General features: G+C 45.7%; 1 protein-coding gene across 4 annotated transcripts in view; it reads right to left on the bottom strand.

Annotated features, from left to right (window-relative positions):
• The window catches only part of Dusp10 (dual specificity phosphatase 10), a 42,755-nt gene that overhangs the window by 6,411 nt on the left and 18,897 nt on the right, over positions 1 to 17,447 (bottom strand). The gene's annotated exons all lie outside the window — the stretch shown is intronic.

Raw genomic sequence — 17,447 nt, 5'->3', positions numbered from 1 at the left:
AGGGTGTGTGTGTGGAGGAAATGTCAGCTTCCCCATAGAGATGGGTGTCGCTGTGGTTGTTGTGCACGTGTCTGAACATTTCTAAAATAAACAAAACAAGAACCAGAAGTCTGTTTTGGACACGCAGAGCCAGCTTCAGAGGGCACTGTGCTCCCTATTGCAAAACTGGGCCAAGGTGCCTGGGAACAAGTTCCGCGCGGCACCCAGTAATTTCATCAACTGAAAATCTGATTCGCCTTTAACAGACATACGGTCCCTGGCCTACATAGAGCCTTGTACTTTGGGGACTGAGAAAAACAGAGATGACATCGCCCTACAGAGGACTTCTGTTTGTCTCCCGGCACTGTGCACACACGTCTTGTACCCTTTATGACTCACTTTACGGAGGGACGAGTTCACTCCGCGGCAGGGCAGTTATGAGCAGGGCTTGTGGAAAAGCAAGGCTACACCCACTAGTATCTGGCTTGCCCTACTGACCTGTTGGCTGAGATGCCCAAGTGCGTCTCTCCGAGTGTGAGTACGGGGCGGAGATAAACACAGGTAACGTGTTCAGTACACCCCCAACCCCCAGCCTTGAATGGCCGCTCGATTATGAGCAAGCTATTTCACTTCATCTTATTTCTGTGGCTGCCTGAAGGTGGAAAATGCAGAGGGAAGCTTGGCTAAGGCAGGCTAGGGTTGGAAGAGTGGCTCAGGACCTACATTTTGACTTCTTCTACACACGTCCTTGACATTTGTAGATCTTGACTTCCAGGAACATGGCATCTGAGAGTGGCCCATTTTCCTGTAGCTTTCAGATTGTGGGTACACTAACCCATTAATGATGACCTCTGATGGGTCTAATAATGCACACTCTGAGCTCAAGGCTCTGCTCTAACGCCAAGGCTTGAGTCTGAAACTCTTCAAAGGTTAAAGCTGTACTAGTTTCCCCAAGTTGAGCATGCTGACATGGCCTTGTATGTCACTTACGGAACTCACTCAGGCACAGCTGTGCGGTTAGATGCATTGGGGGGTGGGGGTGGGGTCACGCAACACCATCTGTTTAATGGTGGAAGCTGAGGACTGGTTCCACAAAGCTGGCCTCTGACTTCCGCACTCACACATATACGCAAACACAAACACCTCAAATACACACTCAACAATAATAAAAAAGAAAAGCCTGAGTAAATACCCAAAATAAAACGATTAAATACACCCATGGGATATTAGGGACCCACTAAAGGAATAACTATAAAACCAAAGAAAATGCTTCTATTTAATGCTAAAGGAAAAACAGCTAATTTAAAACTTTCTGAGGAAAAAAAAAAAGGCCTTTCCACACAAAAAAGAACAGTTAAGGGAATGTAGGGTCAGTGTTTGTCATGCAACTCCTCCTTTCTCATGTTACACATATTTCCACACAAACCTGAAGGATTGTAGAGCTCAAATTCTACTACATAGAGAGAGAGATTAGGAAACCTGGGGAGGGATCACCGAAGGAGTGTGACCCCCAGGAGAGCAGCATGGGATATGTGGGGGGGTCTTCTAGAAAAGGGTGGGACCCTGGGAAGTTCCCAGAAACAATGTTTTCTTCGCAGTCACCGAGGTCTCGAGTGACTCGAGGGATCAAGCAAGTGACCCAAGGCATAAGGCTGAAAGCACAGTCCAGCTCTGCTAACAGGACAGGAAGTCCACTTGCCCACCAGCTACATCCTCCCAAACCGCCAGTCTCATTTCTGACCCCTAGAGCAGGTGACCCGAACGCAGCGTGTCCCTGGCCGACGCACACAGCCAGCTGTATCACAGAACACAGGTCATCGTTTCAGTAGGCATTGGCAACAGTTCCCAGCCCACGGGGGAGGGCTATTCTGTATCCAGTCTACCAGTCAAGACGGAGGCAAGGAGAGGGGAAGAAAAGTTTTTAGGAGAGCATGTCGGAGCTTTGACTTCCTTTGAATCCATTTCTGTAATTAAACTCTGCCCTTGCTGTTGGCTTCCGTGGTGAAATCATTCTACCCAGGGGGGGCTAGCGCAGAGGGAGCCTTCCAACTACAAAGAAAAATACAAGACACCAGGAGAAAACCGTCACCAGTGAACCTTAACAACTAGAGTGTAAAACGATCCACTGCCACTGTGGAAAACTCTAGAGGACCCTGGAAGGAGCTGTTGAAATCTGCTAGGCTCCACAAAGCCCCCAGTAACAGCCCCACGCTGATCCTGCCAGGGGACCCTAATTCACTTCTTTCTGAAGAAAAAAGGTACTTGCAACATTTTTTCCCCCACATAACTTGGGAGGAAGGACTGGGAAACTAAACTCAAAAGAAGAGGCTGGGAGGGGGAGGAGGCATCTCAGTTCTTATTTAGTGTATTCAAGCTGTAATTTGTCTTAAAAGCAGCTAGTTCAGAAAAAAAATAAAAAAATAAATAAATAAAAGCATACCAAAACACCCTTCCACCCCCAGACACAAAACAACCCAGCATAGAGCTCTTTAAAATTCAGTCTCTGCCCCTCCTTTCCCAGTGACATCAGCCGGAGGCTCCCCACCTGCCCAGTTGCCATAGCACTCACACAAAGACACACAATGACATCAGCTGGCATGATATCAGCTCTTTGAATGCAAACAATACAAGAAGAACTACTTTGTTTAAGGCCTTGGGTACAACTGTGTTCTGGGGAGCCAATGACGTAATGCTAACAGGTGGCAAGGGGCCTTCCATTTGCCTAATGGGGGGAAAAACATGGGGGAGGGGTGGGCCAGAGAAAGTCCGAGACTGACACACTGGACTGGATGCTTCTACCACGGGGTGCTGTGTGCCTGTGTGAAATGATGTGTGGTACACGTCTGAGCCATGTGGGAAAGGCTTCATGGGACTGTAAAGTCTCAGCTGGACACAGAAGTTCTCACTGAGGTCTGAAGAGACAGCTAAGTCTGCTCAGGCCCGGCATGGCATCCATCCTTACCCAAGGGCCATGGACAGTGTCACACTGAAGTGGAGCCTCTCTCCTGGCTAGCGTTGTAGGCAGCATGAAATAGTAGTATCTTACCGGTATATTTTAGCGAAATCTGAATACGGGTGGCTTGTACCTCTTAGGGGTGAGTACGGGATTGGGGGCAGCAGAAGGTAAGAGTAGAGCTAATGAGGTCAGTTTGGGCCCTCCAGACCCCACCAAATGATGAGTTAATGAGGGGGTTTTAATTCTGTCTGGCCTGACTATAGAAGAATACTACAAAGAGCTGGGAAGATGGCTCAGTCAGTAAAGGGCCCACTTCACAAGCATGAAGGTCTGGGTTTGGATCCCCGGTATCCCTGTGAAAGCAAGGGACAATAGTACATGTCTGTAATAACACATGTCTGTAATTGCACATGTCTGTAATTGTACATGTCTGTAATTGTACATGTCTGTAATAGCACATGTCTGTAATTGTACATGTCTGTAATAGCACATCTGTAATAGCACATGTCTGTAATAGCACATGTCTGTAATTGCACATGTCTGTAATTGTACATGTCTGTAATAGCACATGTCTGTAATAGCACATGTCTGTAATAGCACATGTCTGTAATAGTACATGTCTGTAACAGCATGCCTGTAATAGCACACGTCTGTAATAGCACATATCTGTAATAGCACATGTCTGTAATAGCACATGTCTGTAATAGTATGTCTGTAATTGTACATGTCTGTAATAACACATGTTTGTAATAGCACATGTCTGTAATAGCACATGTCTGTAATAGTACATGTCTGTAACAGCACGTCTGTAATAGCACACATCTGTAATAGCACACATCTGTAATAGCACACGTCTGTAATAGCACATGTCTATAATAGTACGTCTGTAATTGTATATGTCTGTAATAGCACATGTCTGTAATAGCACATGTCTGTAATAGTACATCTGTAATTGTACATGTCTGTAATAGCACATGTCTGTAATAGCACATGTCTGTAATAGTACGTCTGTAATTGTACATGTCTGTAATAGCGCATGTCTGTAATAGCACATGTCTGTAATAGCACATGTCTGTAATAGTACATGTCTGTAATAGCACATGTCTGTAATAGCACATGTCTGTAATAGCACATGTCTGTAATAATTGCACTGGGGAGGAAGAGACAGGGAGATTCTGGTACCTCGCTGGCCACCTAGAGTAGCCAAATACACACACACACACACACACACACACACACACACACACACACACCAAGAATAAAAGCATCATTAACACAGCGTTGGAGTGGAGGGAGGAGAGTGTGCTAGGTGGAGACACAAGGGCCCAGCCTCCATGAGGCCTCAGCCTCCTAGGCACTGATGTGAATCCCTTTCCCTTGGGAAAGCTCCCTTTACCATCAGTCATATATAATGTGGCCTAAGCACAGAGCTGGGGTAGAGGACACCTATGGGAAGGTTTACAGATACATCCCATGGCATCCCATACATCCCACCCCATGATGCCTGCATCAGCACCATGGCCCTCTCCTACATTCCATACGGTAATGGTGAAGCTGCCGGAGGCTGAGTCTGCTCCGACAAACCCTTGCTATGAGATCCTAGGCAGCTTTCCCATCTGTCTCTTCCTCAGTTTCCCCCTACCAGTGAGAGAAAACGGTAGTGCCTGCGTAATACTATTCTAAGGACAAAATAAGTTAACAAATATAAAGTTTGCTGAAGCCATATCGGGGACATGATGAGCACTTTATTAGTAATGAGGAAAGAAAAGCCTTATGTCATACAAAAACTCTTGACAAGTGAACATTCTAGAATGTTCACATTTTAATATTTATTCATTGGCTCTTTCCTGAAAGCCAATTTCTCTATAGGTTTGGTTGATTTGGTACTATGTAGACCAAGGTGGCCTCAAATTCATGGCAATCCTCCTGCCTTAGGCTCCACCCTGAGGAGTGCATCATTACTCCCAGCTTAAAATTTTATTTATGAAATGGCTAGAAGCCAATTTATCTGAGGAGCTTTAAAGTATGAAAAACATAATTCTTTCTAAAGTAAATAAACAGGTCTCATCTTTCCTGAACAACAGATTTTCTCTCACCTGGATTAGCATTCCCAATGAAGATTTGGATTCTTGCTTTTGGCAGGAACTGGGTTTTTACAAAGTAAAATAGTTCTTATCTTTCTCACCACCACCCCCTCCATCCAAACTGGGAAGGCTTCCTGTACACAAACAGCTTGAGCTCATCAATGCAGATATATTTGAGACACACACAACAGTACAGAGAACAAACATTTTCAAACTTTTCTCAAAACCAGTTTTGTTTTTTGTTTTTTTGTTTTTTTGTTTTTTTGCTTTGGCTTCATTATGGGCATAAATGACAATCATGAAATACCCATCCCCTCAAAAGAAAAATAGGTCTGGGTGCCACCAGATGAGTTCAGTGGCAACCTCTGAAAGTGCCGACTCTCAATTTGGTGGGAAAACCCTTTTCTATAGCCACACTTCCGCTCCAGTCCTAGTGAGCTGCCGCAGTGCCTTCTGGGATGTGATTCTCTGGCTGCCGGACCAAAAGAACCAACCAACGTTCGTTCACATGCCGAATCCATAAGCAGAAGAGACCTGTGTTCTACAGAGGACAGCCCTTGCATATAGTCTTCATGCTAAGCTCAGAAGTGAGCCTTAGCCAGAAATGTAAGGAGAACACTGTCAGCGGACAGAATTATTGTCGACAGGAAGGCGGGGCGCTCTAAGGGGCACTCTGACTGCTTGCCGGCAAGAATGTTGATGACTACTGTTGATGGCCTTGCTTTTCTTACTGGGTTCCCAGGCAGGGCACTGGCCATAGTGAAGAGCAGGGACTGGATGGAGTAAGTCCGTAGTAAAACCCAGTCCTAGCCCTTACCATCTCAATTACCTTCAGTGGGTTATCTAATATACTCTCATCTCAGTTCCCACATCAGTAATTTAGACATATCCACCCACAGACCTCAACACAGACACAGTTCTACATAATATATCTTACAGATGACAGAATTATTGGCATATAATAGATATTATTTTTGTCGTTCCCCCAGTGGAGATGATAATATATCACGGAGTCTCCTGAGGTTCTGTAGGCACAAAGATAAGGTGAAAGAATAAAACCTAGCTGATGTCAAGTGTCTGAGGCTGAAATGTCCGGAGATGGGGGCAGAGCCCCTTAATATGAGAAGTACACGGAGCGCCAGCTACAACCATCAAAAGGGCCTCTACATTTCATTTCCTATGAACTGTGGACTATCCTGTGGATACCACATACTCCATAGATGAGAGTGGCCATTTGACAGGACAAGTGACTTCAAGTTCAGCACCTGGAGGCATGAACTCAATGATCTTAGGATCCAACCCTGTGGGAAGCTATATTGGAAAAGAGAGAAGAGGGACAAAGGTGCCGCCTGCCTTCTAGCACAAAGGGGATGGTGCAAAGGCAAACGGGAAAGGACGGGCAAGGGGCTGACTGAGCCCAGTGACTTTTGTGGGCAAGTACTAGGTAAAAAGTTTTCTAACATATATCACATCTGATGGTTTCTCCAAACCAGTGCGGACTGCCTTCACTATGAAATGCCATGCTGAAGAAAGCCATCAGACTTGAAAACCAGTGTGAAGGCAAAGTGAGAAGGCATCTTCCAGGAAACACCTCCCCCCGCCCGACTCCCCCCATCTCCTCTCCTCCCCCCCCTCCCTCTCTCTCCCTCCCTCTCTCTCCCTCTCTCTCTCTCTCTCTCTCTCTCTCTCTCTCTCTCTCTCTCTCTGCCTGCAGTTAGCCCTTTCTGTCTGGAGTGTTTCCAAGGAAAGACAGCTCAGATGGCAAGCGACAAAAAGTGCAATCCTGACAAACTTGCTTAGACTACATGAAAGAAGTACGTGTGTATTTGTAGAAATGATATGTAAGAGTATGATATATGGTCGTAGGAATTCCAGAAATAAGATTATGATGGGATAGGGATATGGCTCAGGTGGTGGAGGGCTTACCTAGAATTTACACTGCCCTGGGTTTAATACCCAACACCACATAAACTGGGTATAGCGACATATACTTTAGAATTCCAGTGCTTGAAAGGCGGAGGCACGAAGATCAGAAGTTCAAAGCCACTCTTGGCTACTGAGTGAGTTCAAGTTCTGCCTGGGCCACATAAGACTCTGTCATATTTAATCCCAGCACTTGGGAGGCAGAGGCAGGAGGATTTCTGAGTTCGAGGCCAGCCTGGTCTACAGAGTGAGTTCCAGGTCAGCCAGGACTACACAGAGAAATCCTGTCTCAAAAAAACAAAAATAAATAAATAAATAAATAAATAAATAAAAAAGACTCTGTCACAAACGAACACAGGAAAGTAGGAAACAGAACTTCACACACACACACACACACACACACACACACACACACACACACACCAACAATTAAAAACTTCCGTGAGAAATGCAGTTCATTAAGGAAATGGTAATCTGTAGAAAGGGTAAGCAAAAATATACTATTTACATATATATGCAAAGTTTTTATTTAGTATAGACCTCAGTAGATGATGGCTAGCAATTTTTCTCAGAACTACTCTACAAAAGTTTCAGCAACCAGATGCACGTCTGTGTGGAACTTTGAACTAAAACAATGCTAGAATATTCTATTTTTGAATTTATCTCTTCATGTTTATATTTCCAGATCAATAGCTTTGGGGAGAAGGGCTCTTAAATCCCCTTGTACCTGGGTCTAGCCATCTCCTCCAGGGGACATGCTGGGATGTTAGGTACAGGAGCCACAGAGGAAGTAGGGAGCTATGGTTTGAGCTTATGAAAACCATTTGTGAACACTATAACATAAAGGAAATCTCTCTCTCCCTGTCTACTCTAGTGACAAATCCTAGGTAGAGTTCACTTCAAAACTGCTATGTACGGCCAGCCATGTTTACATACTACTTGTCCTTAAACTGGGAGCCTAGAGGTAGGAGGTTCAAGACTTCAAAGCCAGCCTCAGCTATATAGGAAGGTCAAGGCCAGCCTGGGCTACATGAAATCCTGTTTCACAAAAACAAAGCCCATTACAAACTATCTTTGGACCTTGGTCGAAAGGTCATTTTTATTCTTCTTGGTGTCCATGAATCTGACTCAGTTGGATTTCATAACATTTAGAGAGATGAAGGGGGAAAAAATCTGGTAAATCTATACCAGAATTTGCTTGGATTTGGAACTCATTGAATCTTTTCTTTGGATTCTTGTGTTGGACAAAAGAATATGATGGACCATAGATGCTTACAGGAAGTAGACATCTCCGCATGGTCTTCTAAGCCTGGTTATTTCTGCTTCCCTCCTGGTGCCTCCCACTCCTCGGCCTGAATCATTGGGTGTGTTGAAAAACAAAACAAAACAAACAAACAAAAACTAGCCTTCTAGAAAGAAGCTATCCCAGGCTAGGAATGCACTGAGAGACTCTAAACCAGTAACTTCTCCTTCCTGACTTCCTCATGCCCTTAGTAAGACGTTTCTTCCTAAATCTGTGGCTCTATAGACCCAGCCATCAGCAGTCAGGGGCCAACTGCTTATGTTTTATTCATGCTTCAGATGTTTCCTTGGATCTCATCTTTATAGTGACCTCAATAGGGATACTTTTTTTACCCAATCATGCCCAGGGTGGTGAGTGATGGCTCGGTCACTACACAGTCCTTACTCTGCAAGCATGAGGACCCGAGTTTGGACCCCCAGGACCCACATAAGAAGCATGGCTGGGTGCCCTGAATCCCAGCCCAGGGGAGACAGACACAGGAGGGTCCCCAGAGTTCCCTGGCTAGCAAACCGAGATCTAAGTTGATGAGCCTCGGGTTCAGTCAGAGATCCTGTCTCAGTAATGCAGAGTGATTAAAGAAGACACAAAATGTACAAAATGTCAACCTTTGACCTTCACATGCACACACACACATTCCACACACACGCCACACACATTCATACACACACAGAGCTACATGTACACACGCACCCCCAAAATTCTTGCCTGAATATTTATCTACAAAATGTGGAACTGAGTCAGAGAGACCTTATGATTTATTTAAAAAAAAAAATGAAAATCTAGCTTCCTTTTGGAAGCCTTCCAAGATATGGTGATGCCTCTGGAGTGTTTTATGAGAGGTTGAGGGATTCCTTTCTGCCCCTGCCACTTCACTCTCCCCTCCTCTGAAGCAGTCAGGGGCTCCCCCAAGTCCATGCCTTGCAGAAGTGCTGTAGAAATGGCTGGAGATTAAACTTCTGTCTGCTGGAGGAGGCCTATCCTCATCAAAAAGGCAGGCTCGGGCCAAAACCCCAAGAAGGGGGCAGGGGGCTTCCACTACTCATCATAACCCACAGACTTCAGGCTTTCATGAGTAGCCTGCATTGAGGAAGCCACACATTTCGTGTGTGTATGCGCGTGTGTGCACGCGCAGACTGTTTGAGGCTACTTCACAAGTATGTAAATACAGGCTGCTTCTTTAAACCTGTTAGCTCATTTATTTACATTAGTACAGAAAACACTGCCAGAAGCAACAGCTGACGACAGTCATCTAACTGCACGACGACGACCATTAAAGCACTTTGGGCCTGCTTTCACGAGCTTCTGACTTTTATGTGAACCGGATTCAAACTGTAAGATCTCTGAGTCCCGTGCCAGGAACTGGCTTAGGCTTTGCACAAATCAGTGTGATTCCAAAGGGGAAGCAGCCCCAGGGCTCTTTCCCCTGCACCTGCAGCTGGCCTCTGCCTCCTGCTCCCACCCCTTCCCCCTATTCTGACCTCTACATGATATCATGAACATGTGCGTGCCTGCCATTTACACAAACGACAAGGAATAGGTTGGGTAAAGGGGAGGGCATGAGAAGGAAGGCAAAAGGACAGCCATGTTCTGGTTCTCCAACCTTACAAGTCTTATAGCTTCAGCCCTTTAGCTATGGGAGAGCTAATTCCTCTTGCTTAAGTTACCAAGCCTGGGGTGTTTTGTTATAGCAACGTGCTGTGGTTTGGATGTGCTCTGAGCAAGTACTCAAAGTTCAACTACTAGGAGCTTTGTAGGGTGGTGATGTTGACAGATGGTAGAACCTTTAACAGGTGGGGCGTAGTGGGAGATCATAAGGTCAACAGGTGCTGGGCTTGGAAGGGGTGAATCCATTTCTTACATGACCCAAGTTAGTACCAATGAGAGCAGGTCTAGGCCCTGGGTGTCTCTGGCTTCCGCTCTTGACACATGATCTCTTTGGCACATACTTCCACTACTGAAATGTTATCCACAACAAAGTCCTCCCTAGAGGCCCAACAGATGGAGGCATTGGGTTTTAAACTCCTGACTTCTAAAACCATGAAAGCAATAAATATTTTCTGTATAAAGTATCCAGCCCTGTGTCTTATCAAAACAGAAAATGAATACATCACCCAAGCAAGCTAATATTGAACTGCTTTACATTATATTTCTCAGTATAACTCTCTCCATATATGTGTATGCATATTAGAATATCTACTATTCAAGAGTCACACCAGAACTTACGGGCTACCTAAGACAAGGCTCCTGAGAGCCAACCCAAGAATATCATAGTCAAGCCAGACATGTCAAGGTCAAGATGGTGGTGGGGGTGGGAGGCTGCCTCACCCACCTGGCAAGCCATAAGAAGCAAGCAGATAGAACCTTCTAGAACTACAGTTCTATTTGCTAGCAGCATTCAACAGAAGTTACCCTTTCTCAAAAGAATCCCTCGACCTCATCATGGACAAGACCTGGCTCAAGCTCACCCTGAGATATCTTTCTGAGCCAAAAATTGTTTTCCTTGGAGACTTTTTGTGTGTTTGGGAAACCCGACGTTCTCTGGTTAATAAAGGGGGGGGGGGGGGACACTGAGGTAGCGCTGCAAAGCTGAAGAGGAGGAATGTTAATAGTGTGGCACTATTAAACAAAGCCATATTTTTCCCAAGAGTGAGCCACATATTCTCTGCTGCTTGTTTAAATCTCTGAAGGCAGGGCAAATGTTCTTTACTTTTCAGGGCAGAAGCAGCTTAAATAATCAAACATTGCTAAGCAAACAGAAAAGGCTACTCATTAAACCAGCCCATGGATGCTTCACTATCCATGTATCCCTCCACCACATTTATCTTAGACCCCAAATTAAACACATCACAACTTCACAGCGAAAATATGTTTCCCAAAGGGATTTGTGAAATCCAATAAATCTCGAGAAACATCAAGGGCAAGCCTCAAGGGACTGCATTCTTCTACCATGAAGCATTCCCACTGGAAATTACATTCAGAGAAGGTCATCAAAAATCAACTATGATCAGAAGAGGGGAAGAAAAGACAAGGTTTACAGTGTAGACTGGGGTTGGGAGCCATGCCTATGATGATAAATGGAACTGGCCAGTCAAATCTATAAGCCACTCAAACTTGTTTTGAAGGAAACCCCACACTCAAACAATAGCATTTACAACCATGGATTTTGGAATGACCTGAAGGTCAAAGGGCTTTGGCTAAGGGAATTCAGGAAGCGACAGGGGAAAGGTTCCATTGCTCCTGTCACAATGTTTTCAGTCTACAAAAAGTATAGCAACGGCTTCCTTAAGTCAGAGCTAAAGTCTATATTTGGCAAGATAGTTAGCAAGGATAAATATTAACCATCAACTGCCAGAAAGTGAAGGCAGGAGCTGCCTCTGCAGCCACGTGCCATAGTCAAGTCACCCACAATGGCTGAGCTATGCAAGGTCAAATGGAAACCGGGCATGGTCTCCATTCACACTAACAGATAGGAGAGAGGGTCTGGAAACCTCTAGAAGTGGTCATTGTAGTGCCAGGATATAGTACTGGGTCAAAAGCTGGGGTGCCCTCACCTGGTGGACCACATTACGGTCCAACCAATGCAGCCTGCTGGTCTGATCAGGGATCATATATTATCACCATGAGCTCAAGGTTACCAGAGAGCCATCTCAGTAACCATCGCTGCAGACCAGGAAGGAGGTGAAGAAAAGAAAAAGGACCCTGTATGCACCCCACATCTGGCAGCGTAGGACTTCCCAGGCACATTCCCTGAGGGCCATGTCCAACAGGACACAGCGTGGAAGCAGGGACTCACAGTGCAGCTCTTCTTTCTACACTGAAGGGTCTCAGGGCTCAGGCTTATAGCACTTACTGCAAACCTCTTGGAAGCAAGCTCATGGGTAATCCTTTCATTCTTTTCCCCTATGAGCACCCCTTAAGCTCAACACAGCCCTACTACAACACAAAGCAGGCACAAGTGAGCCACAACAATAACAGTCAGTTGGTGCCGTGTAGGACCTCGATGATCTATTCCAAGGCTCTCTGGATTTGCCGAGCCCCCTTTCAGGTCATTCCCTCAGTGTGATGCTGTGAGGCTAAGCAATACACACCCCAACTGTGTCTACCAAGTTCCAGTGGTACCAGAAAGTAGAAAGCAGAGTTAGAGGCCAGGGAATTTCGGCTCTAGCCATCAATCTGGATCTAGAGATGAAGATGAAATTGAATTGCTCACCTACGGCCAAAAATTTAATCAATCATTCCAACTTAATGAGAACTCCATAAAAACTCAAAAGAACAAGGTTTGGAGAGCTTCCAGATGACTAGGCCATGTGGAAGTGACTAGAGGGACAGTGTACATAAATACGACACAAGACCTGCATTCCCCTTCCCACACATTGTCTTTTTTAAAACTTATTTATTTATTTATTTATTTATTTATTTATTTATTTAATGTGCATTGATGTTTTCCCTGAATGTATGTGTGTGAAGGTGCCAGATCTTGGAGTTACAGACAGTTGTGAGCTGCCATGTGGGTGCTGGGAATTGAACTTGGGTCCTCTGGAAGAGCAGTTAGTACTCTAAACCTCTGAGCCATCTCTCCAGCTCCACACACTGTCTTACATGGCTCTGTGGTCTGCCTGCTCATGTGCAGGCTTTATAATATCCTTTATAATAAGCACTAAATGTTTCTCCGATTTCTGTGAGCTGTCATGGCAAATTAATCACATCTAGAGATTGGGTTCTGGAACTTTCATTGACAGCTAGTTGGTCAGAAGTGCCATAACCCCCTGGGACTTGCAACAGGTACCAGGAGTGGGGAGTTCCGATGCATTTGGGCCTTTGGTTTGTGGGGTCTTATGTGAGTTCCAAGGAACTGTGTGAAATGTTAGGACATCCTGCTGCTGTCAGCTGGGGAACTACTTGAGGGGAAACCGCCACAGAACTATTCTGTATGAGGGAGAGCGCAGGGGTCTGTTTTCTGTTCCCCTAAGAAAATAATTGAGGTGGAATACAAAGACAGGAGATTCATTCGTTTAGACCCTAGTTTCAGAAACTAAAACTCTAGACAGTATGGGGCTACCTCTGGTGAACGGCACCTTGGCTGTGTCACACCATGACAGGTGGCATCACGGGTGGGATGGGGAGTAAGGGGGACAGAAAACCAGGGTAACTGCAGCACTGGACTGCCCATTCCTTTTCTCATATTTATCTATTTTTCTTTATAACAATTCTGTCAAGTTTCCACAAGACCAGTCTCATGTTCTACCAAGGGCAGTGCCCCCAAGTTGACCTTCTATGAGGAACCTTAACTTTGCAGCATCACCATGTGGGGGAAAACATTGTTTCTAAAACATAGACACTCGAGGGACACATTCCACCATATCCTGACCATAGCAGAGCAGACAGCATTGGTTTCCTCTGAGGCTTAGCGACTTGGGGTCGCCCAGAAGGGTTCTTCCTGATGAGTATTCTCTCAGCTAACTCCTTGACCACATACATCACAGCATTTTATTATCTTTAGAACATCTGCCACTATCTGAAATCATCAATGCTGTCCTTTGCTTTTTTATTATTGCTAAAAAGTGGAGCCCAGGAAAGCAAGGGTGCTATTAGGAGGCAGGGCATGTCTGTGGCAGGCTGCCCCGAGTCTCTGCGGTACATGCTCTGGAAGGTTGTTTGGCATCTTGAGATCCTAGTTTACTTCTGGGTAAAGTAGAGCATCAATGGGCAACAGAGTTGATGCAATAATTAAATGAACCACTACTAAATGAGTTATTCAGAGAAATTGTACTCATTCACTCTGTACCGTCTGCTCTGAATAGCAAGTGCTCGTTAAATATTTTTAGATGAGATGAAAATCGGAATGAGCCAGAAAGGGCCATTAATTATGTGTTGTTCCGCATTATGCTAGAGATTTGGGAGATTAAAAATAGTCCCGAAAAGATAACTCTAATTGGAGAGAAAAGAAGGGATGAGGATGAGGAAACATTAGGAAAAACTGTAGTGAAGTGTCAATGCCAGAATGTTCTGAGAACACTGGGAGACTTGCCTGGATAATACCACAGCCCACAGCTCATGCAAGCAGGTGCAGGAAAGGTGAACCCTGCTGGTCCCGGGCTGAGGAAGAGGCAAAACACCTTATACATGACAAATAGGACCATAGGTGGGGTTGAGAATGAGATCTGCCACACTTGGCAGCTCTAGCCCCTCTCTCCTCTCTAGCCCCTCCCTCCTTTCTAGCCCCTCCTTCCTCTCTAACCCCTCCCTCCTCTCTAGCCCCTCCCTTCTCTCTAGCCCCTCCCTCCTTTCTAGCCCCTCCCTCCTCTCTAACCCCTCCCTCCTCTCCCATGCTCCCATCTCTGGACATGTTTTATGAGCAACATGGACAGAAGTGAATGAAAAAAAGTTGTGAGGAAAAATGGTCATGAGGGAAGCTCAGGCTGAGAGAGGTCAGGAAACAGGCCCTGAATTCAGGCCAGCACGCATTCATGAGGCTCACAGTGGGGCATAGAGCTCTGTCCCAGGCCTTTGCCTATGAAAGGTCTGGTTTGGCCCTTAGACCTGGCAGCAGCTCTTCCATCTAAATAAGGTCAACGGTCACAGATACTTTGGGCAGGGTCTTCACTGACCCAGTGGCTCTGTTTTTCCCACAATATCAGATCTACAATCGGGCATTCCTGAGTCCCTCTCATTTGGCTTATTAACTCTGAACTAGCAGGCTGGTTATTTACGTTTGATGTTGCTTAAAATCACATTATCAAGGAAATGGGGAGAAAGGTCAACCGGTAAAAATGCTTACCGGGCAAGTATGAGAATGTGAGTTCAGATCCCAGTACCCACAGAAGAATCCAGCGTCCCTGGGAGGCAGAGACAGGAGAATCCCAGGGCTTGGTGGACAGACCAGGCAAGCAAAGGAACACACACATACACACACCCAAAAGCATGCATGCACAAGTGCACACACACACAGCACACACATACATGCAAAAAATAAAAATAAGTAAAAATAAGTAAGATACTGGAATTATACCCTAAGAGCTTTTACTTCAATGGTGAGAGTTTCCTCTCTCCTGAAAAGGATTCTTACATCCCTAGCTTTCTTACTCTTACATGGGCTGGAGCACCTATTTGTGTCTTGAATGGTACACACTGAACCCTGGAGTACACAAGAAGGCAAACATTTGGAAGGGCCACGGGGGAAGGGGACACCCAATTCTGGGGGCTTTCAGTCAGTTCTGATCACCTGTTCTCTCTCTCTCTCTCTCTTTTAGAAACCAAGGCTGACGTTGCACCCCTCCCCCTCCCCTCCCCGAAGGGGCAGGGAGCTGCTGACACCCTCAGTGAAAGCTGCTGTCAGCTATTTGGCTGCACTATCTCCACCATTAAACCTCTGAAGAGCAAGCCTTCCTTGCTGACAGAGTGTGAAGCGGCCAGGGCCAGAGCCGGCTAAACAGATTTCAGATCAACACCTTGGACTCTTTGTTCCATTCCTGTTTCTTGTAGAACCCTTACCCCTCCCCAAGTAATGACAGTTTTATTTTATTTTCTTAGAAACCCACCTTCGAGGGTGGCCCTGTCGCGTGCCTAGATAAGTCAAACTTTCTAGGAGCTGGTGACCTAAGAAGGTTTTACTGGACAAGACTAGTCTGAGCATAGCTAAAATGTAATGGCTATTAGTGGGACCATGGGGGAGAGACCTTGTCTATTTTCAGCCAGGAAGGAGAAAGCAAAACAAAATAGACAAAAATAACCATACAAGATCATGGCTAAAATATCCAAACAGGGGTGTCCAAAGAAAAGACGCTGCTGGATTTGACACCGTATTTATGAAACACAGTAAAACACACCATAAGTATGAATCCTAACAATGCAAATGACCAAACAATGCAAGTCCCTTACGCAGAGGTTTCCCATACATCAGTTTCTTTACTAGAACAACGTCTCAACCTCAATATTCAAGAATTTCTTGTAAGAAAGAATTTCTTGTAAGAAAGCACGCTGGGCCACCACATCCCTGGGGGGTGACACCTAGGAGTAGAGATTGAGGGGGCCCTCAAAGGTGGGAAGGCCTTGGGCCTAGAAATATCCCAGGTCTGCCTGCTGACCTGGAAGCCATGGAGTCTACAGCAGTCTCCCCAAGACAGCATTTTCTAAGTCATTTTGTAAGACTAGAGTAAAGGCTGCCTGTTGTCACCAAGGAAGTGAGGTTAGGGAAACAAGCGAGTTTTGCTATCTTACTACGTGCTGTGGTGTTCTCACCCCACCAGGGCCTTCAAGCACACGCCGGGTGCTTTAAGTCTCAGGATGCTGCAGTGCAGCTCGGACACAGCTCTGACAACAGAGACTCCAAGGTTGACGTTTGTGGAAAGCTACAGTTCCCAATACGGTTGCCCTCGCTGCTAAATGTCCCTCAGGCCTCTGACTAAATCATCACCAGTTCCCTGCTTCCCCAGTAACACCCTAGGTTCAAGAATCCCCTAGGATGATTCGCTGAACTCAGGAAAAGCACTTATGTTTGTGCTAATGGCTTTACTACGAATGCTGCAAACCAGAGCCAGCAAAATGAAGCAACACAGTACAACACAGTGTAGGCCTGAATATCCCACACTGTGCACTTCTGGGTTCAGTCCTGTGAAATGAAGATACTCTACGCTGCTGGCATGTCCCTGTGTGCAAGGAGGGCGCGCGCCTGAGCTTCAGGGGCCAGGCTTCTATGTTCGTGTTTTATTAGGTGCAATTGGAATTGATTCATCATCAGCCCCGTGACTGAACTTAATCCTCAGTCCAGCTCGCCTCTTCTGCAGAGGTTGGCTACATTCCAAGCTTCGGGGCCAGTCACAGGGCTGGTCCTTCTGATAGATGACCAGCTTGTCCCCTGAGTCATCTCATTAACATAAACTCAGGTGTGAGCCAAGGGGCTCTGCAAGAGCAACTCAGGCACTCTTATCTCTCAGTAGATTCCAGAGGGTGAGAGGTCATCTCCCACAACTCAGGGACAGAAAGCAGAAAAAAGAAAAAAAAAATCGATTTACAAGCCCATAGCCATAAATGCTGTGGACCTGGGAGTCAGCCTAGACTTCAGGTGACTTCAGTGTGACTCTGAGTGATTCTATGAACCACTCTTAGCCTCTATTTTCTCATCTTAGAAAGACGTGGTAAGCCGGGCGGTGGTGGCGCACGCCTTTAATCCCAGCACTTGGGAGGCAGAGGCAGGTGGATTTCT

Source organism: Mastomys coucha, unplaced genomic scaffold (genome assembly GCF_008632895.1).
Source record: "Mastomys coucha isolate ucsf_1 unplaced genomic scaffold, UCSF_Mcou_1 pScaffold1, whole genome shotgun sequence".
In the NCBI taxonomy this organism is placed as follows: Eukaryota; Metazoa; Chordata; class Mammalia; order Rodentia; family Muridae; genus Mastomys; species Mastomys coucha.
The sequence above is the reverse complement of the archived record's forward strand: the minus strand, read 5'-3'. Positions and strand labels throughout refer to the sequence as shown.